Source organism: Capricornis sumatraensis, chromosome X, assembly GCF_032405125.1.
Source record: "Capricornis sumatraensis isolate serow.1 chromosome X, serow.2, whole genome shotgun sequence".
Taxonomy (NCBI): domain Eukaryota; kingdom Metazoa; phylum Chordata; class Mammalia; order Artiodactyla; family Bovidae; genus Capricornis; species Capricornis sumatraensis.
The window spans coordinates 85,557,253-85,582,449 of record NC_091092.1 but is presented as its reverse complement, the minus strand read 5'-3'; the positions used below and the strand labels follow the sequence as shown (position 1 = coordinate 85,582,449).

Below are 25,197 nucleotides of genomic sequence, written 5' to 3'. Positions count from 1 at the left end.
TACAAATGAATAATAATACCACACTGAAGGGCATGGGGAAGAAAATAACTAACCTGAGTCGATTTGAGAAACAATATTTATTTTGACCAGATACAATAAGGCTCAAAGCAAAAAGAAATGTACACAAATGTAGTTTATGTAAATATGTTTTTACATAGTGGTATCTTAGGAATTCTGAAAATACTTTACATAAAGATTTGAGCAAACAAATAGATCGTAGATAACAAGAGTCGTGTTTCTTATTGTCAGAGAAAGGCATTTCAAATGTGGGAAAGAGATAAGCTACAATAAACACTGTGGGCTCGGATTGGAGTCAGAGATATCAGTATGAATCCAAGTGACAGTCTACAAAACAACCTGCCCAAGTTTGACAAAAATATCAATGTCATAAAAGATGAAGAAAGGCTAGGTTTAAAAAAGACTGAAAGATGTAACAAGTTAAATGCAACAAACGATCCTGGACTGCACCTGGGAACAGAAATTTTTTTTTTTTTTTTTGCTAATGAGGGCATTATTGGGACTATTGGCACATTTTGAAAAAGATTTACAGATTAGATAATATTTCCAAATTGGTGTTAATTTCCTGGCCTTGAGTTTTACAGTGTGGTTATACAGAAAATAATGTCTGGCTTTTAAGGGAAAATACACTAGTATTTAGGGGCGTGCATGCTTCAGTGGTGTCCGACTCTTTGTGACTCTATGTACTGTAGCCTGCCAGGCTCCTCTGTCCATGGGATTCTCCAGGCAAGAATACTGGAGTGGGTTGCCATGCCTTCCTCCAGGGGATCTTCCTGATCCAGGGATCTAATGGATGGGTCGCATCTCTTATGTCTCCTGCATTGGCAGGCAGGTTCTTTACCACTAGCACCACCGATGAAGCCTTATTGAGGGGCATTTATTTACAAATATTTCAGAAGTAAATATAATTACTATTCTTACAACTTTTTCTGTAAGTTTGAAATTATTTCCAAATAAAAAGTTAAAATAATTGTAGATTATTGGACCTCACCTTTGACCCACTGGATCAGAAAATCTGGGTCTAGGGCTCAGGAATATGCAATGAAGGATATTATTTACTGTGTCAAAAATACTTTAAAAGGGCTTTGATCTTAATTTCATAAAAGTTCTTAATTTCCAGGGGTTCTGTCATGCCTGGTTTCTCACATATTTGAGAGAACTCTTAAAGATGCACAAAGCTTTGTATTAGTATGCTTGGGCTGCCATAACAAAATACCATAGAATGGGTGGCTCAAACAACAGAAATTTATTTTCTCACAATTCTGGGGGCCACGGTCAAGGCTCTGGCAGGATTTGGCTTCTGCTGAGAGCTCTCCTCCTGGCTTGCAGATGGTTCCTCTCTTTGTCCTCACATGGTGTCTCACAGAGATCTTTGGTGACCCTGGCTCTTTTCTAGGGACACCAGTTCTATCAGATCAGGGCTCTACTCTTAGAACCTCATTTAGCCTTGTTGTTGTTCAGTTGCTCAGTCGTGTCTGACTCTGTGACCCCAGGGACTGCATACGCCAGGCTTCCCTGTCCTTCACCATCTCCCAGAGCTTGCCCAAACTCATGTCCATTGAGTCGGTGATGCCATCCAACCATCTTGTCCTCTGTCATCCCCTTCTCCTTCTGCCTTCTATCTTTCCCAGCATCAAGGTCTTTTCCAATAAGTCGGCTCTTTGCATCAGGTGGCCAAAGCATTGGAGATTCAGCTTCAGCATCAGTCTTTCCAATGAATATTCAGGGTTGATTTCCTTTAGGATGGACTGGTTTGATCTCCTTGCAGTCCAAGGGACTCTCTTTCTCTAACTCCACAGTTCGAAAGCATCAATTCTTTGGCATTCAGCCTTCTTTATGGTCCAACTCTCACATCCATACATGACTACCTCCTTAAAGGCCCTATCTCCAATACAGTCACCCAGGGTTTAGGCCTTCAACATACGAATTGGCAGGGGAGAGGGATTCAATTCAGTCCACAACTACCACTGTATAACACCACTGAAGTCAAGATATCGTTGTAGCTTTAATTAGGACCACACATAAGGTTTTGTGTCCTCTGTTGTCCACATTGAATCTGGGTCTTGGGTCACACTTCTACCATCTATGTCCCTCAGATCTGAACCTTGAGCCTGGTCCTCTGTTAACTCTTCCAGTTTTACTGCCACTCAGGTCTGACTTGCACCTGGGTCTCTGTTAAATTTTCTCTCTACACAAGCTTCTGTTAATACTTCTGCCATCAATGAGCCACTTTTGGGGCATCTAACTTATGTTTCTGTTAAGTAACTATTCCATCATCAGTTCAGTCTGGCATGAAACCCAAACCCAAGTTCTCTTTTTATTTCTTCCTTCATCAATGCCTCTTCTCATCTGTGAATCAAATCCAAGTCTCTTAACACCATTAGTTCCCCTCTCTGATCTGTATATTAAACCCAGATAACAGTTGTAGATTTTACCACCAATGGCCCTATTTTCTATCTGACTACCTGTTAAATCTTTAATCATCAGTGACCCTCAGGTTTAATCTCAAACCCAGGGCCCTGTTAAGTATTCTACCACTGTGCATATGTTGCTTCAGTCATGTCCGACTCCTTGCAACCCCATGGACGTTAGCCCGCTAGGCTCCTCTGTCCATGGGATTCTCCAGGCAAGAATACTGGAAGGAGCTGCCATTTCCTTCTTCAGGGGATTCTACCACCAGTGTACCTATATTCTAGGCCTTAAACCTGGGTCTGTGTTAACCTATCCACACTCAATACTCCTGTGATCTTGGTCTAGAGTCTCTACTGAGGTTTCCACCATTTTCTTTGTCTGGTCTTGAACCTAAGCCTTTGAAACAATTCTGACATAACAGCCTGAGCCCTTCAGTGATGCCCATCTAGTTTGAATTCAAACCTGATCTACTACCAGTTGTCTCCCCCTGTGTCTCAATCAAATTTTCCACCACCATCGACCCTTTGGTTTGACCTCAAAATTAGGCATTATGGTAGACAGAATAATGGTCTCCCAAAGATCTGCATGTCCTAATCCTTGGCTTTGCTTTCTTATACCGGTGGAGCTAGTGGTAAAGAATCTGCCTGCAAATGCAGGAGACATAGGAGATGTGGGTTTGATCCCTCAGTCAGAAAGATCCCCTGGAGGAGGAAATGGCAACCCACTCCAGTATTCTTGCCTGGAGAATCCTATGGACAGAGAAGCCTGGCAGGCTGCAGTCCATAGGGTTGGACACGACTGAAGTGACTGAGCACGCATGCAGATGTGATTAAGAATCTTGAGATGGGAAGATTATTGTGGATTATACAGATGGGTCACAAGGCTCCTGATAACAGAGAGGGAGGAGTGGCAGAGTCAGAAAAAGAGGTGAGATGATAGAAACAGAAGGTCACAGTCAAAGGAAGATTTGAAGATGCTATACTGCTGGCTTTGAAGATGGGAGAAGGGGTCTTGAGGTAAGGAAGCTGGAAAAAGCCAGAAAATGGATTCTCCCTAGAGCCTCCAGGGGGAGTATAGCCCTGCTGACACCTTGATTTCAGCTCAGTAAAACCCATTTTGGACTTCTGACCTACAGAACTGTAAAGTAATAAACTTGTGTTGGTTTAAGCCATGTAGTCAAAGCTATGGTGTTAAGCCAACATAAGTTTGTAGTAATTTGTTACAGCAGCAATAGGAAAATAATATAGGCTCTTTGAAATGTTCCACCATTGATGCCCACCTGGTCAACACTCAAACCAGGTCCTTGCTAACTCTTCCGTCATCCATGACCATTGGTGTGACCTCAAATCCCAGTCACCGTCAGCTATTCCACCATCACAATCCCTTTATATGTCCTCCAACTTGGGCCTCTGTTAACTTTTTTCAACCTGAATGAATCTCTGATTTTACCTTGAACTCAGGAATCTGTTATCTATTCCACCATTAATGGGTTCTGATCTCGATGTAGGATCTAGGATGTTGAGGGTAGTTAACAGTCCCCTTGTGTCTACATATTACCCAAGGAGGTAATATATAGAGGTCTGTTCTTGGAGGTCTGTTCTCTTTTTCACTATCAGGGCAATTTATGCATGAATCTTTTCTCAAGCCTGTTAACTCTTTCCCTATTGTTGCTCCCTGGGGTCTGTACAATGACTACAGGCCTCAGTTAAATCCTCCCCATCTGTGCTCCTTTGACGTGTACGGAAAATCAAGCATCTGCTAACTCTTCCATTGTTAGTGCCTCTTCTCCTATGTGCGTTAACCCCAGCCCTCATTTAATGCTTCTGTCATAAGTACTCATTACATGTAAGCTTAAAGTCAGTTCTTGCTTGACTCTTTCACCATCATTGCCCCTTTGGTATAGGCTGTGAATTGTGGATCGTTGTTAATTATACCACTATTAATGTTTCTCTGATATATCTCAAATTTGGGTTTAAGTTAACATTTCCAGTTCCAAAGCCTCTCTGGAAGGACTTTGGAACTGGGCCAACATTCCACTATCAGGGCCCTTCTGGTTTGACTTTGAAAGCAAGGTTTTTGTTGTTTTCTCCACCCATAAACCCTGTTAGAGGTCTTGAATCCTAGGATATTCTTAAATACTATACCACCAGTGTTAGTCACTCAGTTGTGTCTGACTCTTTGTGACTCCATGGACTGTAGCCCACTAGGCTCCTATGTCCATACGATTCTCCAGGCAAGAATACTGGAGTGAGTGGCCATTCCCTTCACCAGGAAGTCTTCCCACCCAGGGATTGAATCCAGGTCTCCTGCACTGCAGGCAGATTCTTTACCATCTGAGTCACCCCTTGGTGGCTTGCTTGCTTCCTTAAGCGCCCCTCAATATAGAACCTATGCCTTTCTCAACTATACAATCCCGCTGTTGGCCAACCTCAATCTAGCCCTTTGTTACATTTTTTTAAAATCAATGCCCCTTAGCGTTTACCTTGAACCTCTGATTCTATTAAACTCTTTTGACTTTGATACGAACTGCAAAATGCTGCTTCTGCCCACTTTATTTTTTTTTTTTTTATTTTTATTTTTTTTTTGTTTTGTTTTTTTTTTTTAATTTTAAAATCTTTAATTCTTACATATGTTCCCAAACATGAAACCCCCTCCCACCTCCCTCCCCATAACATCTCTGTGGGTCATCCCCATGCACCAGCCCCAAGCATGCTGTATCCTGCATCAGACATAGACTGGCGATTCAATTCTTACATGATAGTATACATGATAGAATGCCATTCTCCCAAATCATCCCACCCTCTCCCTCTCTCTCTGAGTCCAAAAGTCCGTTATACACCGCTGTGTCTTTTTTCCTGTCTTGCATACAGGGTCGTCTTTGCCATCTTTCTAAATTCCATATATATGTGTTAGTATACTGTATTGGTGTTTTTCTTTCTGGCTTACTTCACTCTGTATAATCGGCTCCAGTTTCATCCATCTCATCAGAACTGATTCAAATGAATTCTTTTTAACGGCTGAGTAATACTCCATTGTGTACATGTACCACAGCTTTCTTATCCATTCCTCTGCTGATGGACATCTAGGTTGTTTCCATGTCCTGGCTATTATAAACAGTGCTGCGATGAACTCTGCCCACTTTAAGTGACGCGGGCAGTTAAGTCCAGGCTGTGAGTGACAGGAGTGGGCGGGCCTCTCTGTGTTCCAAGGAGCCAATGGCAGACTGTGAGTGACAGGAGCGGGCGGACCCTGACCTGCGGAAGGAGCAATAGGACGCAGAAGGGCGATGACACTAGGCAAGGAGTGGTGCGCTGCGAGTGTACTCTAAGCGCCTAAATGAATACAAACATTGTGTCAAAGCACTCTTCACTTTCTCCAGAGGCTCTAGAAAGGAGGCTTCTGCAGAGCATCTCTCAGGCCTTGATTCCACCATTTTTGTTACTGGCAGAGCTGGGCTCTGCAGCTGGTTCTGAGTGGACGGAAGATAAGATGATGCGCCATCCAGACCCACCAAGGAAGGCTAGAAGGGGAAGGGAGCTTCCAGGGATGTTGAGCCCATTTGTGCAAGCGGGGAGCCAAGCCTGGCTTGAGAAGATGTTGGGTCCTGATTGCAGAGCCAAGGTGAGGGGCCCAGCTGAGTGATAGGCATCTGTGTGGACAGCGAAGGGGCATGTGGAAGGACTAATGAGGGGTCCTTTGGACTGAATGATGTGAACAACAGTGATAGGGGAGTCTGGAGGATCAGGCATAACGATGTGTGGGATATGTGATAGGGAGTTTAATGGGGATAAGTGATGGGGGATTTGTTAGGTGAAAATTGCTGTCTGTAGGGTGAATGATCAGAGAAGGCAATGGCACCCCACTCCAGTACTCTTGCGAGGAAAATCCCACGGATGGAGGAGCCTGGTTGGCTGCAGTCCATGGGGTCGCACAGAGTCGGACACGACTGAAACGACTCAGCAGCAGCAGCAATAGCAGTGTGAATGATGGGATTTCAAGGGGTGAGCAAAGGAGGTCTATAGGGTGAGTGAGAGGGACCTGGGATGAGTGATGGAGGGTCTGTTGGGAAGGTGATGGGGGATCTGTGAGGTGAGCAATAGGAGGTCTATAAGATGAGTGATGAGGTTCTATGGGGACAGGAATGGGAAAATGTAGGGATGTCATGTTGTGATTCTTTGGGATCCATTATGGGTGGCTCTTTTAGACCAGTAATACATCCATGAATAAACAAAAATCCCCGCCCTTGTGGTTTCAGCATTCCAGTGGAAGAGTCAGACACTGAGGTTTTGATTTATTTTCCCTGATGACTACCTTTTCATATATGCATTGATCACTTGGAGATCCTATTTTGTGAGGTGCCTAGTCAGGTCTTTTGCTCATTTTTATTTTGCATCACTTGCTTTTTCCTTATTGGTTTGTAGGAGTTGGTTTCATATATTCGGATACCACTCTTTTACTTGTGATATGTGTTTTGCAACTATCTCCTTAATTTTTGGTTTCTCTTTTCCTTATGTGGCTTTGAATACCAAAGAGATTCTTGCACTGTTAAGGATGTTCTAGGACCTGGAACAGATTTCCCAATCTGGGGATCTGGCAAAGGGACTTAGAACCCCCAGGGAATTTGACTCTAGAGGCCAGTGTGATTTGATTACAGAACTTCCACAAGGCTGGGTAAACAGACTCTTGGAGGGCACAAAGAAAACCTTGTGCACACCAGGAGCAGTTTCCCCACAAGAAACTGAGCCAGACTTGCCTGTGAGTGTCCAAGAGTCTCCAGCAAAGGCCAGGATCAACAGTGGCCTGCTGTGGGGTCAGGGGAGCTGAATAAAACAGTGGATACATAAGCCCTTTTGAAGGAGGTTACCATTGCCATGGTTTGGCCTCAAGCCAAACAACATGGAGGGAACACAGCTCCACCCATCAAGAGAAATCTGGATTTAAGATTTACTGAGCATGGCCCTGCCCATCAGAACAAGACCCAGATTCCTCCAGTCAGTCTCTCCCGTCAGGAAGCTTTCACAAGCCTCTTATCCTTATCCATCAGAGGGCAGACAGACTGAAAACCACAATCACAGAAAACTAACCAAACTGGTCACATGAATTGCAGCCTTGTTTAACCCAATGAAGCAATGAGCCGTGCCATGTAGGGCTACCCAGGGTGGACGGGTCAGGATGGATGGTGGAGAGTTCTGACAAAACATGATCCACTGGAGAAGGGAATGGCAAGCCACTTCAGTATTCTTGCCTTGAGAACCCCATGAATAGTATGAAAAGGCAAAAAGGTAGGACAGTGAAAGATGAACTCCCCAGGTCAGTAGGTGGCCAATATGCTACTGGAGACCAGTGGAGAAATAACTCCAGAAAGAATGAAGAGACGGAGCCAAAACAAAAACAGTACCCAGTAGTGGATGTGACTGGTGATGGAAGTAAATTTCCATGCTGGAAAGAACAATATTGCATAGGAACCTGGAATGTTAGGTCCATGGATCAAAATAAATTGGAAGTGGTCAAACAGGAGATGGCAAGAGTGAACATCGACATTTTAGGAATTCGTGAACTAAAATGGACTGGAATGGGCGAATTTAGTTCAGATGACCATAATATCTACTACCATGGGCAAGATTTCCTTAGAAGAAATGGAAAAAAGTGAAAGTGAAGTCGCTGAGTCCTATCCGACTCTTTGCGACCCCATGGACTGTAGCCTTCTCCATCCATGGGATTTTCCAGGCAAGAATACTGGAGTGGATTGCCATTTCCTTCTCCAGGAGATCTTCCTGACCCAGGGATTGAAGCCAGGTCTCCCGCATTGTAGGCAGATGCTTTACCGTCTGAGCCACCAGGGAAGACGAAATGGAGTAACTCTCATAGTCAACAAAAGAGTCTGAAATGCAGTACCGTGTGCAATCTCAAAAATGGCAGAATGATCTCTGTTCATTTCCAAGGCAAACTATTCAATATCACAGTAATCCAAGTCTATGCTCCAACCACTGATGCTGAAGAAGCTGAAGTTGAATGGTTCTATGAAGACCTAATAAGACCTAGAACTAACGCCAAAAAAAGATGTCTTTTCATCATAGGGGACTTGAATGCAAAAGTAGGAAGTCAAGAGATACCTGGAGTAACAGGCAAACTTGGCCTTGGAGTACAAAAGGAAGCAGGAGAAAAGCTAACAGAGTTTTGCCAAGAGAATGCACTGGTCAGAGCAAACACCCTCTTACAACACAAGAGAGGATTCTACACATGGACATCACCAGATGGCCAGTACCAAAATCAGATTGATTTTTTTTTTTTTAAAGATGGAGAAGCTCTATACAGTCCACAATAACAAGACCAGGAGCCGACTTTGGCTTAGATCATGAACTCCTAACTTCAAAATTCTTTGATATATAATAGTAAGAATTATAATAAGAATATTCACAGCTACTGTGTACCAGGCACCGTTATAATAAATTCTAATGGGATTAACTCATCTAATATACCCAGAAATGCTTTGTGCTAGGTACTATTATTGTCCCCATTTTTCAGATGAATAGACTGAGGCACAGCTAGTACATGGTCTAGACAGAACTCTAAAGCAGTGAAGTCATAAATAAAGGAACAACCTTTTAAAAATTTCTTTGTATATTTGTATAGGCCAAATTCTTAGACATAAGTATGCTAGGTTAGAGAAGAAGCATATTTAAAATGTAAAGAGTATTTCTTAAATTCTATTCTGTATAATCAGCTTCTACATGTAGCTACAAATCATTTACAAGGAGGGCCACTTCCCAATATTTTCTCCACTACCAGATAGCATCAGTGTTTTTCATGCTTGTTGTTTTCATGGCTGAGCATTATATCTTCTTTTCATCTGCGTTTCTTTAATGATTAAATGAACATCAGCATCTATTCACATATGTATTCGCCATTTTGTGTTTCTCTGTAACTCTTCTGTTTCCTTCTTTGTCTTTTGCTTATTGCTTTCTAACAGCTTTTTGTGTATAAGTAATATGAACTTTGAAGTACACATTAAAACTTTTTTATGGCTAGGTGGGGATTTATCTCTCAACCATTTTGTCGGTTCTCACTAGAATGCAAGATCCTCAAGGGAAGGTATTTTAACCAGGTTTCTTTCCTATTGTATCCCCAGTCCTTAGACATTGCCTGGTATTCAGCAGGTGCTCAATAACTGCTTGTTGAGTGGATGAATGTGTTTTTCACTTAACAATATATTTTAGAGACTGTTGCATGTGACTCTATGTAGAGTTTCCTTACTGCTTTTTATGACTCCATATGGTATTTCCTCGTGGGGATTGAAGCATAACTGATTCATCCAATCCCCCATGAGGCTGTTTACATACTTTTGCTACTATAAACAGTACTATAGTGCAATATCTTCATATGTGCTATATTGCTCACGTATATGAGTATTTATATAGAATAATTCTAGAAATGGAATTGCTGGTCAGAGGATATGTACATGTAGAATTATGATGAATATTGCCAAATTAATTGCCCTTAAAATATATTGTACTAGCATATACCCACAATTTGAGTGTGCTTGACATTGTCACCAACTCAGTGACTTATCAAACTTCAATCTTCAATAAAATATAAAGGAAATGTGATGTCTTATTTTAATTTGCATTTCTCTTCATGCAAATAAAGCCAAGCATCATTTTACATGCTTAGAATCCATTTGCATTCTCTTTTTTGTGAATTGGTAGTCATGTCCTTTGACTATTTTTTTAAGTTGTTTGTCTTGTTATTCTTGCTTTGTAGGAAATCTCTCACTCTATTGAGGACATTAACTTTTTGTCCATCCTGTGTGCTGTGCCTATATCTTCTCTCCAGTTCATTGCTTGTTCTTTGAGTTATGATATATTTTGCCATGCAGTATGGAAAGTAGTCAAATTTATCTCTTTTCCTTTGTGGCACCTGTGTTTGGTAGCATGCTTTGTTAGAAGAGTCTTCTCCACTCTAAAATTATGATATTTTTTTAAAGCAAATCCATCTCTCCTGTGTTTATTTTATGGCTTCCCTTTTTCTTTGTTTAAATTTTTGTTAGATGTGAATTTTTTTATGGGTACAGAATTAAATAGAGAATTCAACTTTACATTTCTTTCTGATAACTACCCAGTTTTGAGTAATTTATCTTTTCTATACTTATGTGAAGTGCCACCTTTCTTATGTATCAGATTTTCCACTTTTATTTGCATCTATTTTTAGGCTCTCTTGGAGAAGGAAATGGCAACCCACTCCAGTATTCTTGCCTAGAGAATCCCGTGGACAGAGGAGCCTGGTGGGCTGCTGTCCATAGGGTTGCACAGAGTTGGACACGACTGAAGTGACTCAGCATGCATGCATGCATTGGAGAAGGAAATGGCAACCCACTCCAGTGTTCTTGCCTGGAGAATCCCAGGGACCGAGGAGCCTGGTGGGCTGCTATCTATGGCGTCACACAGAGTTGGACATGACTGAAGTGACTTAGCAGCAGCAGCAGCAGCAGCTTAGGCTCTCTACTCTGTCCTGCTAACTATTCTTGCTAATGGCAGGGTTTCATATTCTTTTTCTCATTAAATATGCCACACAAAGTACAAAATAGGCATCCTACAGGTATTGCTGTGGTAAAAATGATCAGAATGAGCAGATTGTACAGGAATATGCTGTTACAGGAACCAGTGACATTTGAGGATGTGGCTGTGGACTTCACCCAGGAGGAGTGGCAGCAGCTGGCCCCTGCTCAGAAGACCCTACACAGGGATGTGATGCTGGAGATCTATAGCTACCTGGTCTCTGCGGGTAAGGGAAAATTCTCTGTATAACAATGAGTCAAGTCCTCTTCATCTTTCAGAAATGTTAAGACCATGACCTTTATGACTTTCTACAAACAGGATGTTTTATCATTTCAGTTTTTTATGTTTATATTTTTGCTATATCTGGAATTGATTTTTGAGAGTTAAAGATCTAACTTTGCTAAAGGAGTTCCCTTTTTTCTCCTCATGAGTTTCTGAGCTGCCACGACCAAGGCGATTGTAAGTTTTCCTTAACAGGGTGTTCAGATTTAAAACTAGACATAATCTCCAAGTTGGAACATGGAAAGGACCCGTGGATTACAGAGAGTGAGTTGTCAAGGAGGACCTATTCAGGTAAGTAAGAATTGGGGAAATGGCTTATAGAACATTTTCTTCTTCCTTGACATGAGTGGCTTCCTGTCTTCCTTAAAATTTGTTAGTTGTCCTTTTTAATATCCATCAGCCTCCTTCTTAGAACGTCTGTTCATTCTTGTTTTCTTTTTGGTGTCTATTTTACCTTTCTCTTCTTCTTTCAGGTAGAGAGCAAAGCTCTGATTCTTGTCAGCAGATCATTTCTAGGGAACTTTCATTTCAAATGGAGATACTGGAAAGAGCTCCAAAGGATAATTCATCGTACTCTGTCTTTAAAGTCTGGTATACTGATGGTCAGCTAGATAGATATCAAGGAAACCAAGGCAGGGTTTTGAGGCAGATCACAGTCTTCAGCCATGAAACCATGACCAAGAAGAGAGGCCCTAAATGTAATGTATTTGGAAAAATATTCAGTGGATGCATAGACCTTGATCCTTCAAGTAAAACACTCCATCACTTTGATTCAAGTGAAAAGAGCTTGAAATCTAATCTAGACTCACTGACTTGTAATAGGAGCTATATAAGAAAGAACCCCATTGAGCGATTTGGATGTGGGAAACCACTTAGCTATAGTTCTTCCTGTTCTGTACCTGAGAAAATTCACATTGGAACGAAATCCCATGCACACAGTCAATGTGTAAAAGTTATAAATCATAAGCAAGCCCATATTCAGTATAAGAAAGTTCACGTTGGGAAGAAACACAATGTAGTGTGTGGGGGAAGGGCTTTATTAAGAAATCACAGCTTGATATACATCAAAGAGTTCATACTAGAGAGAAACTGTATGTATGTGGAGATTGTGGAAAAGCCTTCAGTGAGAAATCACACCTCATTGTGCATCAGAGGATTCACACTGGGGAGAAATCCTATGAATGTTCTGAATGTGGGAAGGCCTTCTCCCAAAAGTCACTCTTCATTGTTCATCAGAGTCCACACTGGAGAGAAACCTTATGAATGTTTGGAGTGTCAAAAGGCCTTCTCCCAGAAGACACATCTCATTATACATCAGCAACTTCATACCAGAGAGAAGCCCTTTGGATTCAGCGAGTGTGGTAAAGCCTTCTGTGAGAAATATCACCTTTTTATACACTAGATAACTCATACTGAGGAGAACCCTTATGAAAGTACTGAATGTGGGAAGACTTTCCCTCAGAAAACAGCTTGTCATCCATCAGAGAATGCATACTGGAGAGAAACCCTGTAAGTGTAGTGAATATGGGAAAACTTTTGGCCAGCAGTCCTACCTCATAGGACACTGAAGAATTCATACAGGAGAGAAACCTTATATATGTACTGACTGTGGGAAGGCTTTTTCCCAGAAGTCACACCTCTCTGGACACCAAAGGCTTCATACTGGAGAGAAACCTTATGCATGTACAAAATGTGGAAAAGCCTTCTCTCAGAAGTCACCTCTTATTATACACCAGAGAATTCATACAGGAGAGAAACTGTATGAGTGTAGTGAATGTGGCAAAACGTTTTCCCAGAAATCACCTTTCATTATTCATCAGAGAATTCATACAGGGGAGAAACCCTATGAGTGTCAGTTCAGTTCAGTTCAGTCACTCAGTCGTGTCTGACTCTTTGCGACCCCATGAATCGCAGCACACCAGGCCTCCCTGTCCATCACCAACTCCCAGAGTTCACTCAGACTCACGTTCATCGAGTCAGTGATGCCATCCAGCCATCTCATCCTCTGTCGTCCCCTTCTCCTCCTGCCCCCAATCCCTCCCAGCATCAAAGTCCTTTCCAATGAGCCAACTCTTCGCATGAAGTGGCCAAAGTACTGGAGTTTCAGCTTTAGCATCATTCCTTCCAAAGAAATCCCAGGGCTGATCTCCTTCAGAATGGACTGGTTGGATCTCCTTGCAGTCCAAGGGGCTCTCAAGAGTCTTCTTCAACACCACAGTTCAAAAGCATCAATTCTTCAGCACTCAGCTTTCTTCACAGTCCAACTCTCACATCCATACATGACTACTGGAAAAACCATAGCCTTGACTAGGCAGACCTTAGTTGGCAAAGTAATGTCTCTGCTTTTGCACATACTATCTAGGAGTGTACTTACTGTGGAAGGACCTTTTCCCTGAAGTCACATCTTATTTTACATCAGAGAGCTTATACTAGAGAGAAGCCATATGAATCTAATGAATGTGGAAAGGCCTTCTTTGAGAAGTCTCCACTAGTTGTACATCAGAGAATCCATACTAGGGAGAAACCTTCCGAATCTGCTGAGTACGGGATAACTTTTTCCTAGAAATCACAGATGATCACATACCAGAGAACGCACACAGGGGAGTAACACTCCAAATACAGTGACTATGGGAAGGTCTTCTGGTAGCAGATATACCTCACTGGACATCAGAATCCATGTAAGATAGAAACCTTATATACTGATTATATATTTTGCAGCCAAAGATGGAGAAGCTCTATACAGTCAGCAAAAACAAGACTGGGAGCTGACTGTGGCTCAGATCATGAACTCCTTATTGCCAAATTCAGACTTAAATTAAAGAAAGTAGGGAAAACCACTAGAACATTCAGGTATGACCTAAATCAAATCCCTAAAAATTTTACAGTGGAAGTGAGAACTAGATTCAAGGGACTAGATCTGATAGACAGAGTGCCTGATAAACTATGGATGGAGGTTCATGACATTGTTCAAGAGACAGGGAGCAAACCATCCCCAAGAAAAAGAAATGCAAAAAAGCAAAATGGCAGTCTGAGGAGGCCTTACAAATAGCTGTGAAAAGAAGAGAAGCAAAAAGCAAAGGAGAAAAGGAAAGATATACCCATTTGAATGCAAAGTTCCAAAGAATAGTAAGGAGAGATAAGAAAGCCTTCCTCAGCGATCAGTGCAAAGAAACAGAGGAAAACAATAAAATGGGAAAGACTAGAGATCTCTTCAAGAAAATTAGAGATGCCGAGGGAACATTTCATGCAAAGATGGGCTCGATAAAGGACAGAAATGGTATGGACCTAACAGAAGCAGAAGATATTAAGAAGAGGTGGCAAGAATACACAGAAGAACTGTACAAAAAAGAGCTTTATGACCCAGAAAATCACGATGGTGTGATCACTCACCTAGAGCCAGACATCCTGGGATGTGAAGTCAAATGGGCCTTAGGATGCATCACTATGAACAAAACTAGTGGAGGTGCTGGAATTCCAGTTGAGCTATTTCAAATCCTAAAAGATGATGCTACGAAAGTGCTGCACTCGATATGCCAGCAAATTTGGAAAACTCAGCAGTGACCACAGGACTGGAAAATGTCAGTATTCATTCCAATCCCAAAGAAAGGCAATGCCAAGGAATGCTCCACCTACTGCACAATTGCACTCAGCTCACACACTACCAAATTAATGCTCAAAATTCTCTAAGCCAGGCTTCAGCAATACGTGAACTGTGATCTTCCAGATGTTGAAGCTGGATTTAGAAAAGGCAGAGGAACCAGAGATCAAATTGCCAACATCCGCTGGATCATTGAAGCAAGAGAATTCCAGAAAAACATCTACTTCTTCTTTTTTTTTTTTTTTTACTATGCCAAAGCATTTAACTGTGTGGATCACAATAAAATGTGGGAAATTCTTAACAGATGGGAATACCAGGCCACCTAAACTTCGTCTTGAGAAATGTGTATGCAGGTCAGGAAGGAACAGTTAGAACTGGACATGGAAAAACAGACTGGTTCCAAATAGGAAAAGGAGTACGTCAAGGCTGTATATTATCACCCTGCTTATTTAACTTATATGCAGAGTACATCATGAGAAACACTGGGCTGGACGAAGCACAAGCTGGAATCAAGATTGCCAGGAGAAATATCAATAACCTCAGATATGCAGATGACATCACCCTTCTGAGAGAAAGTGAAGAACTAAAGAGCCTTTTGATGAAAGTGAAAGAGGAGAGTGAAAAAGTTGGCTTAAAGCTCAACATTCAGAAAACGAAGATCATGGCATCTGGTCCCATCACTTCATGGCAAATAAATGAGGAAACAGTGGAAACAGTGGCTGAATTTATTTTTTGGGGGTCTCCAAAATCACTGCAGATGGTGACTGCAGGCATGAAATTAAAAGACGCTTACTCCTTGGAAGGAAAGCTATGACCAACCTAGACAACATATTAGAAAGCAGAGACATTACTTTGCCAACAAAGGTCCATCTAGTCAAGGCTATGGTTTTTCCAGTGGTCATGTATGGATGTGAGAGTTGGACTATAAAGAAAGCTGAGTGCTGAAGAATTGATGCTTTTGAACTGTGGTGTGGGAGAAGAGTCTTGACAGTCCCTTGGACTACAAGGAGATCAAACCTAAAGGAAATCAGTCCTAAATGTTAATTGGAAGGACTGATGCTGAAGCTGAAACTCCAATACTTAGGCCACCTGATTCGAAGAACTGAGTCCTTGGAGAAGACCCTGATGCTGGGAAAGATTGGAGGCAGGAAGAGTAGAGGACGCCAGAGGATGAGATGGCTGGATGGCATCACTGACTCGATGGATATGAGTTTGAGCAAGTTCTGGGAGTTGGTGACGGGCAGGGAGGCCTGGGGTGCTGCAGTCCATGGGGTCACAACGAGTCGGACATGACTGAGCGACTGAACTGAACTGACTCCACTCCAACACCTCACAGATTGACTGGTATCAATCACTTTTGCCGCTCAGGTGAAACTCTGCTGCTGCTGCTGCTGCTAAGTCACTTCAGTCGTGTCCGACTCTGTGTGACCCCATAGACGGAAGCCCACCAGGCTCCCCCATCCCTGGGATTCTCCAGGCAAGAACACTGGAGTGGGTTGCCATTTCCTTCTCCAATGCATGAAAGTGAAAAGTGAAAGTAGTTTGCTCAGTCGTGTCCGACTCTTAGCGACCCCATGGACTGCAGCCTACGAGGCTCCTCCATCCATGGGATTTTCTAGGCAAGAGTGCTGGAGTGGGGTGCCATTGCCTTCTCTGCAGGTGAAACTCTAAGAATTGCTTATTAAAGAAAGTGAAAAATCTGCCCAACTTTCTTATAATACCCATGCATCCATGCGTGCTAAGTCGCTTCAGTCATATCCGACTCTTTGTGACCCCATGCACGGTAGCCCACCAGGCTCCTCTGTCCATGGGATTCTCCAGGCAAGAATACTGGAGCGGGTTGCATGCCCTCCTCCAGGGGATCTTCCCGGCTCAGGGATCCAACCCGAGTCTTTTATGTCTCTTGCATGGCAGGCAGGTTCTTTACCATGAGTGCCACTTGGGAAGCCCATAATACTCATAATAGGCCACAGATGCAATCTTGATACATTCTGCCACCACTGCCATCACCCCTGGCAAAATGTAGAATCCAAGGGACATTCTCTGAACACAATATAATAAAAGGAAAACAACTTTTCCTCTAGGAACTTTAAAAAACACCCTTAAAGACTGAAGATGGCTGTTTGAACAAACTTGGCTACCTCCCCACTGCACCACTGATATGATGGAAAGGTTTCATTAATTCTTGGAAAAGAAGAAAGGGTGCCATCCAGGAACCAGGAATTGTGAAGGATTTCTAAAAAGGGAAAGCAGTGCAGATAAGGTTTACAAGGGTGAAGAGAACCAGAAGCCCAAAGGAGCAGGTGGAAACAACTAAGAAAATAAGAGTATATCCAGAGAACCCCAGGTGGAGGGTAAATACATAGAAAGAGCAAGAACTCCCTCCAGAACTACAGGGCTAGTTGGGTCATCAACACCCTTACATGGGTAGACAGCACTCTACTGACTTCTAATGATGGTGAACTCCCTACTTGCTACCTGGGAAGGGCCTGAGTTTAGGTGTGGGGAATTCTGAGAAGGAAGCAAATTAGAGCCTGAGGCACCTTCAGCCTCCACAGTAATAACAAAAGAGAGAAACACATTCATAGAGAGGGGATCACTTCCAGTCTGTGTGCTCCATGGCCAATCACCCCAAGGCGAACAGGATCGTCAGGTGTCCTACCCACTTGTGGAGAGTCTGAATGGGTGATACCTCAATCCATGCATTTTGTGAATACCACATGCAGATAAAACTGTAAAACACATAAAACGTTGTTCAAAGCAACATTATCCTATGCCAAGGGTTCAAAAACTGTTCCTACAAGAACATGTGTCTCCCTAAAGGAGAATAAATCAATTCACTAAACCAAGAGAATAAAGTGAACTGGACTCAATCCAAAGCAATATTATGAAGACGGTATAGTTTTCTCAATGTCTCCCAGTCTCCTTTCTGCCTTTGTCCCCCATCCAATACCTTCCTGATTTCTAAAGTCTACTGTTTCATCGAAAGTAAAAATATGTTTACCATGGTTCCCATATAATTTCTTCTACAGTGTAGTTGGTTGGCTGATTTTCAATGCAAACGGTGTCTGCCCCTAGCAGTGCACCCCAAGCCCTCTGTCTCTAATGGAAGAGTAATCTGTCCCCTTTAGCAGTTCCTTCAGATGTGAACTGGATAGCAGGGTCTGGCCACTCCCCTGAGTCTCAGGCCCCCTACCAACCATGTAGGCTCTTTTGAGAGAGACTATAATAGAAAATAAAGCCAACAAAAATGGACAAAATGTGGATACAATAAATTAGAAAACTTTATAGAAGACTTAAGAAAGACCTTAAAAATGGAGACAAAGCCCAGGTTCTCGGATAGGAAGACTCCACTACATTAGAAGTCATTAACCCCCAAATTGATCTATGAATTAACTGAAATTCCAGTCAGAATCCCAACAGGGACCCCTTTTTTCCAATCATGGAACTTGACCAGTAGATTCTAAAATGTACCCAGGAGTTCAAAGGACCTAAAGAAGTACAAAGAGGAAGGACTTGCCTTCTGAACAGTCAATCCTATTGTGGAGCTACTGTCCCTGACGTGGGATGGTGCTGGCACGGGGATTAGCAGATGGATCCTGGGACAGAAAAGAAAGCTGAGAAACAGAACCACACACAAATACCCTTGGCATTAAGCTGAGGTGGCCCTCAGAGCAGTGGGAACGAGAAGACTCATTCATCATCAACTTTCTCCCTTAAGAGGATGACAAGAACCCATCTCTCACCCTGTCAGCCTTTCTTATAGAGTTTTGTACACAGTCAAGGCTTAGTAGGAGCCTCGTGATAAGTTGAGTGAGAAATATTGTACTATTTGCCTACCCTCGCTGAGAGATTGCCTCTGTCTAATGCCTGAAATCTCTCCATTTAAACAACATTCCTTTAGCTAAGGGTTTCAACCTTGGCACCTTTGACATTTGGGGGGGTTGGATTCTTTTTCTTGGGGGGCACACTGTTCTCCTCATTGTAAGTTGTTTGGCAGCATCCTTGATCTCTATCCACTAGGTGCCAGTAGCCTATTCCCCTGTCAAGTCATGACAGCCGAAAATGTTTCCAGACATTGTTGAGTGTCCCCTAGGGGGACAAGATCCACACCTGCCCTCTCCCATTGAGAACCACTGGGTTAGGCAGTTCTCCCGCACCATACTCTCTTTTATGATGTCATACCCTCCTTGTAGTTGACTTTAGAATGCTCACAAATATCCTATGCTTCCTTAGGACTGCACACTTTCACCCCTTTGAGGGTCAGAGTTGGCCATTGGCCATTTGATGAGCCGGTTCATGCTTAGTCACTCTCTTTTCTCTCTGCTGGGCCACCCATGGGGCTACTCTGTGTCCTCGAGATCTAGCATGAGTGTGTTGATAATGTGCAGAGGAGCCCCAGTCTACCTGTGGTGGGCGTGCAGCGTCAGTGAGAAATAAACTCTGATTCTCATTTGTTTATAACCCAATCTACCCTGAGCTGGCACCTCTTTCCACCTGTGGTGAAATAGAAAAGATTTATATTGGCCTCTGCCCTTGGTTCCTGGGACAGAGCTCCAAAACCAGTGTAATTTCCTCCGTGATAAGAGCACTAACAGCATCTTTTGTTCTAATGAGGCAACTCTGAGTAGGGTCCTTGTCACCAGAAAGACCAAGCTATGATTACAAGCTTGGAGTTTTCAGCCCCAACCCCCATCCTCCAGAGAAGGGAGAGGGCTGGAAAATGAGTTAATATTTGATCATGCTTACATGAGGAAGCCTCCATAAAATCCCATTAGCGTGGAGTTCCGGGAGCTTCCGTGTGGGTGAACACATCCATGCTGAGAGAGTGGGCACCCCAAATGCCGCAGAGACACAAGCTGTTGTGCCCCGAATCCTTCCAGAACTTACCCCAGGTTTCTCTACTTCTGGCTGTTCATCTGTATCCTTATCTTGCCCTTTATTATATAATCAACCAGTAAATGTAGGTAAGTGCTTCCCTGAGTTCTGTGACCTATTCTAGCAAATGACTGAATTGGAGAAGGGGGTCATGGGAACCTCTGGTTTATAGCTGGTTGGTCAGAAGTACAGGTGACAACCTGGGACTATGAACTGGCATCTGAGCTGGAAGGGAGTCTTGTGGGACTGAGCTCTTAACTTGTCTGCACAAACTCCTGTTAGTGTCGAGATTGATTGGGATTGTAGGACACCCAGCTGATGACGCCAAGAATTTCTTTGGTGTGAGGAAAAACCCACACATCCCAGAAGTGTTGTGAGTGTGGTAGTAGCGTGAGAGTGAAAAAGAGACATAAGCGTGTTTTCCCCAGACATCTGGGATGGCCCACCCCTACCCAGGTCAAGCCTGGGCCAAGCCTGGGAGCAGGAAGCCTCTAGGTCACACCTTCCAGGGGACCCTGGCTCAGAGGGGCATCATGAGGTTTCCTTGAACCTTCCCTGCAGAACTCAAAGCAGCAAGTCACCTGTTGGACACACACTGGGACCCTGCAGAAGGACTTTCCAAACTGCAGGTTGTGATTCATGGCCAATAGAATATTTTAAGGATTCTGAAAAGAATTGTGCATTTTAAACGAACTAGAATGAAACAACATAGCACATCACAAACAGAATAGAAAATATTGGTGAATATCACATATATAAGGGTCAGTATTGTTCTGTGAAGCCTGTGCTTTAGAGTCACTTGTAAAATGTGTTCTTTACTGTGGGTCTTGGTGAATAAAGCTCAGAACTGTTTTCTTGTGATCGATGTGCTGTGCTCTTTCACACGTCCTTGCATTTTCCCGATTCTTTACTAGGAATAGAGTTCATTGTTTTTGCCCACTCTGTGACTTGTGGGATCTTAGTTCCCTGACCAGGGATTGAACTCAGGACCTTGGCAGTGAAAGCACAGAGTCCTAACCACTGGACTGCCAGGGAATTCCCAGAATTTTGCTTTATAAGGAATCTTAAAACTTCCTGAAAGAGAAACAAGAAAGCCCCGAAGTTAAAAAAAAAAAAAGAAAGAAAGAAAGAAAGAAAGAAAGAAAGAAAGTCACTATGGACGCTCATCAGAAGAGCACATGCATCCACATTGGACCCCAGGCTTGATTCGGGGTGCACTTGGGGCCACATACAGGCTGACTTCTGGCATCAGGCAAAACCAGAGTCTCCCTGCATCTCAAAAATGTGATTTGTCAGATGGAGGAGGAGGGGGGAGGAGGAAGAGAAGGAGGAAAAGGAAGGAGGGAAGGAGCTGTATCTACCCAGGGAACCTAAGGGGAAATGCTCGTCATGACTCCAAAGTGCTTTCAAGCCACCCTTCCCTGCACCTGTCTCCTCTGCTGGGAAATTCAGCTGGTTCATCCAATCTTCTTCAGGAGAAAGGAAAATCAAATCTTTCTGTATCTCTTGTGGATGTCCTCTTCTGTATTTGCATGGATAATAAGGTACACGATGTTCATTAGCAGATTATTAAATTTGAGTAATGAAGAATGAAACTGGGGTAAAATAGAATTTATTTCTTCTTACAGCAAAGGCCAAGGTATCCAACCACCTGCAGAATCCTGCTCCAGGACTGGGGGCTGGGGTACAGCATTTGTCAAAATAAAAGCTAGCAAGTTTGCCTGAGGCAGAGGTAGAGTGACCTCACTGACCTGGGCAGCACCCACGTCTCCCTGCAGCATCAGGAAGGGTGTGCTGACAGTGTGTGTGCTGACCCCTCGAGGCTGTGATAACCCACACTTGGCCCTGGGTCTCCCTTGCCTCCCTGCCAGACCCTCTTCCAGCCACCCTGTGTATCTCTGTCCTACCCGCCCCCACTAGCACCAGGTCTGCCTCTCCCTCTGGGCATGCTCTGTCTCTAGGGTTCCTTGTTCACATCCTCTACCCTAGATTTGAGGCAGAACTCAGCGCTCATTCAAGTCTCTCCACCCCCCCAAATATGTACCTATCTTCCTTAGTGTCTCTGAAGTCACAGCGAGTTCCAAGCTCAGCTCTCCCTGCATGTGCCAGCTGGAGGAACATGTGCCAGCTGCGTGAAGCAGGAGGTCTGTTGGTGTCTCTGTCTCTCATTACCTCTCTCTAGCTATATGTAACATTACAGTATCATAATGATGTCTGTCTGTGCACAGAGGTTGATTGTGGAGATAAGTGGGAAAATCCATACAAGATGCTTAGTATCACCCCAGGCACTTTGCAAGCGGTAAGATGAATGTTAATTGTACTTCCTGTGGTTATTATGGAAGGTGGGCTGACAGGGGGAGACCCCAAGGGACCACACCTCTTTCCCTCTTGCAGACATTGTTCCTGGCCTGGGATGCAGACTCCTGGGCCTGGGACTTGTCTCACACAAAGGTATGACCTTGAATGACAAGACATTATTATTCTTGGAGGAGTAGGTGGGGACTCAGGTAAACCAGGAGGCCCTCGCCATGCAGCCACTGCTGGGAGGGTCATCCCTGTGAGGAAGAGTGTGTCTCAGAACATGCTGGTCAGAGAGGGTTTATGTGGGTGTCCACATCTGTCCATACCCCTAGCCGTGCTTCCTTTTCCACGTGTCTGTCATGGTCTATGCCACCTCTCGGGTCTAGAGCTCCTCAGTCTCCTAGGACAAGCTCCTTTTATGCAGGGTCCCCCACCCCCAAGGTCTTTAGGAGACCAGACCCAGGCCTAGCCCCAGGGCTGCCGTGTGGACAGCAATCCTGTGACCCTGAAGCTGTCATAAGAGTATTTGTAGGAGAGCGTAGACCCAATTCTGGCCCAGCAACCATGGCTCCAACCTGGAGTTACAGGGACCAGTCAGAGTCCAGGAGCCCATCCTCTGCTGATTAATGGTTTCTCCCATCTTTGATCCGAATCTGTTGGGGTGAGGGGGACTGGTCCAGAGGTGGGATGAAGGCAGGGGTAGGGGAGATGGCAGCTTCAGCAGGAGAGTGGAGACCTTCCAAGGCTGGATGAGAGCCAGGAGGCCAAGGCAATGGGCAGTGGATGGTCAAAATGGTGCAACACTGCCGCCATCTGGGGCTGGTGTTTCATGTCCCATGCAAGTCACCTTGGATTTCCCTTAGTAGCTTTAATGTCCCCCAACACACACAATGATTTGCTCTAAAACAGACTCTTCTCTTCCCTTCCCCAGAACTGACTGTTCCAGCTCTGTGGGCTGCGGTGGTCCACCTGGGAGAGGACTGTCCCATTCTTAACACTTGACCCCCATCCCAGCTCCCAAGCCCTTGGACCTGAGATGGGCAATTTCCTGCCTCTGTCCAGTGGACTTTTCCATCTTTTGTTCCCTTGAATCAGGGCTAAGTGAACTCTTCCATTCCTGTTCACCATGGGCCCTACCCTGGACCTCTTCTTCCCTATTCTTCTGTGTTCCCCAGTTGACAGTTTCATCTCTGTCTTCTCCCACACACTTTCAAATGGACTGTCCCAGCCCCATGAACCTGAAGATCTCAGAGAGAGCAACAGCCAAGGTGTCCAACCACCTGCAAAATCCTGCTCCAGTACAGGGCAGGTACAGCATCCATCAAAATAAAAACTAGCAACCACCCCCACTAGACTGGCACCTCCATGTGGGCAGGGACTGTTGTTCATCTCGTCCCTGAAGTCTCTCCAGGACCTAGAATGGCACTCAGTACACAGTAGAGACCCATTAGGTGTTGGATGAATGAACACTTTGACACAACAATTCCATTTCTAGGAACATGTGCTAAAGAAACACTGATACAGGTGCATAGGGCTGTGTGCACAAGAGTGGGAAGAGCAAACAACTGGGAAAAACTTGTAAATGTTTATTGTCAGTGACCGACGCGGAGTGAATGAATAATGGAGGTTTGGAGCACCTGCTGAACAGGAAACAGAGTGAGACAGACTTGCTCAGGACATGCTGCTAATGGGGAAAAGCAGGTGAGAGATGCTCATATTGGTACCCTGAGTATGTGTGTAAATACAGAGTAAAACGTTTGCAATAAAACACACAGAACTGCCCTCAGTAGTTACATCTGGAGAGGGAGAGGTTAGTGCTGTTTTGCACAGAATATCTAACAATATTTGTTTATTTTTAAGGCAGAAGCATGGATGTGTGTGCATGCTAAGTCACTTTAGTTGTGTCCCACTTTGTGTGATCCTATGAATTACAGCCTGCCAGACTCCTCTGTCCATAAGATTTTCTAGGCAAGAATACTGGAGTGGGTTGCCAATGTCCTCCTCCAGGGGATTGCCCTGACCCAGGGATCAAACCTGCGTCTCATGCCTCCTGCATTGGCAGGCAGGTTCTTTACCACTAGCACCACCTGGGAAGCCCTAGAAGCATGGATACATAGACAGAAACACACGTCAGGTATATGTCTTGCTCATTAACACAACTTTAATAACTAATAATGCTTGGCACATAGTAAGAAAAATCATGTTTAACTGTTGTGAACTCTTTCTTTCAGGTGCTAGGAATTCACAGCCGTGCCCACGTTCATGAACAGCCACCAAGTTCTGCTTCTTATCTTGGGCACTTGTCACATCCCTGAGGCTGAGGCAAGGAAAGAGAAGGAAAATAAGTGACAATGAGCTCCCACTGACTGATAAATTACTATTCAGCTCCTCATTTTGAACCGCATGGCCCCTGTGCACTCTGATTCCATCCTGCCTTGTGGTCTATGTGCACCTCTCATTGGTCCTTAAGACCAACCTTGTGTTCAGGCTGCAGCGACTCTGTCAACTGTCCAGTGAGGTTTTTGGCTAGAGGAAGGTGTGGCCTACAGGCTAGAAGCTGACCTGGGGTTTGGGAGCCCACAGCATCCTGGGGAGGGAAGATCTCTGGATATACAGAGCAGGAGGTAGAAAAAGCATGGGAATCCTTCTCATTTAGCCTCAGAGCTGCACCCCCAAGGGACTGGGAGAACGGAACAAGTGACAAGATGGGATACAACTAACACAAGAGAACAGTGCCTTTTGCGGGATGTGGGGATGGAGAGAAAGGTCACTTACAGAGTTAGTCCTCTTCTTCGGGATCACTGATCTCTTCATAAGCCACCGGTTGTCTTTTTCGCAGTCTCTTCGCCCAAACATCAACCGTCTTCCTCTCAGATTCTTCCTCGGAATCACTGATCTCCTCATAGGCCACCAGTTGTCTTTTTCGCAGTCTGTTGGCCCAAACATCAACCGTCTTCCTCTCGGATTCTTCCTCAGAATCACTGATCTCTTCACAGGCCACCGGCTGTCTTTTTCGCAGTCTCTTGGCCCAAACATCAACCACCTTTCTCTCGGATTCTTCCTCGGAATCACTGATCTCTTCACAGGCCACCGGTTGTCTTTTTCGCAGTCTGTTGGCCCAAACATCAACCGTCTTCCTCTCGGATTCTTCCT

General features: G+C 44.0%; 1 pseudogene; it reads left to right on the top strand.

Annotated features, from left to right (window-relative positions):
• Window positions 1-11,051: 11,051 nt before the first annotated feature.
• Window positions 11,052-24,282, top strand: LOC138071790 (zinc finger protein 630-like; annotated as a pseudogene).
• The last annotated feature ends 915 nt before the right edge of the window (window positions 24,283-25,197 follow it).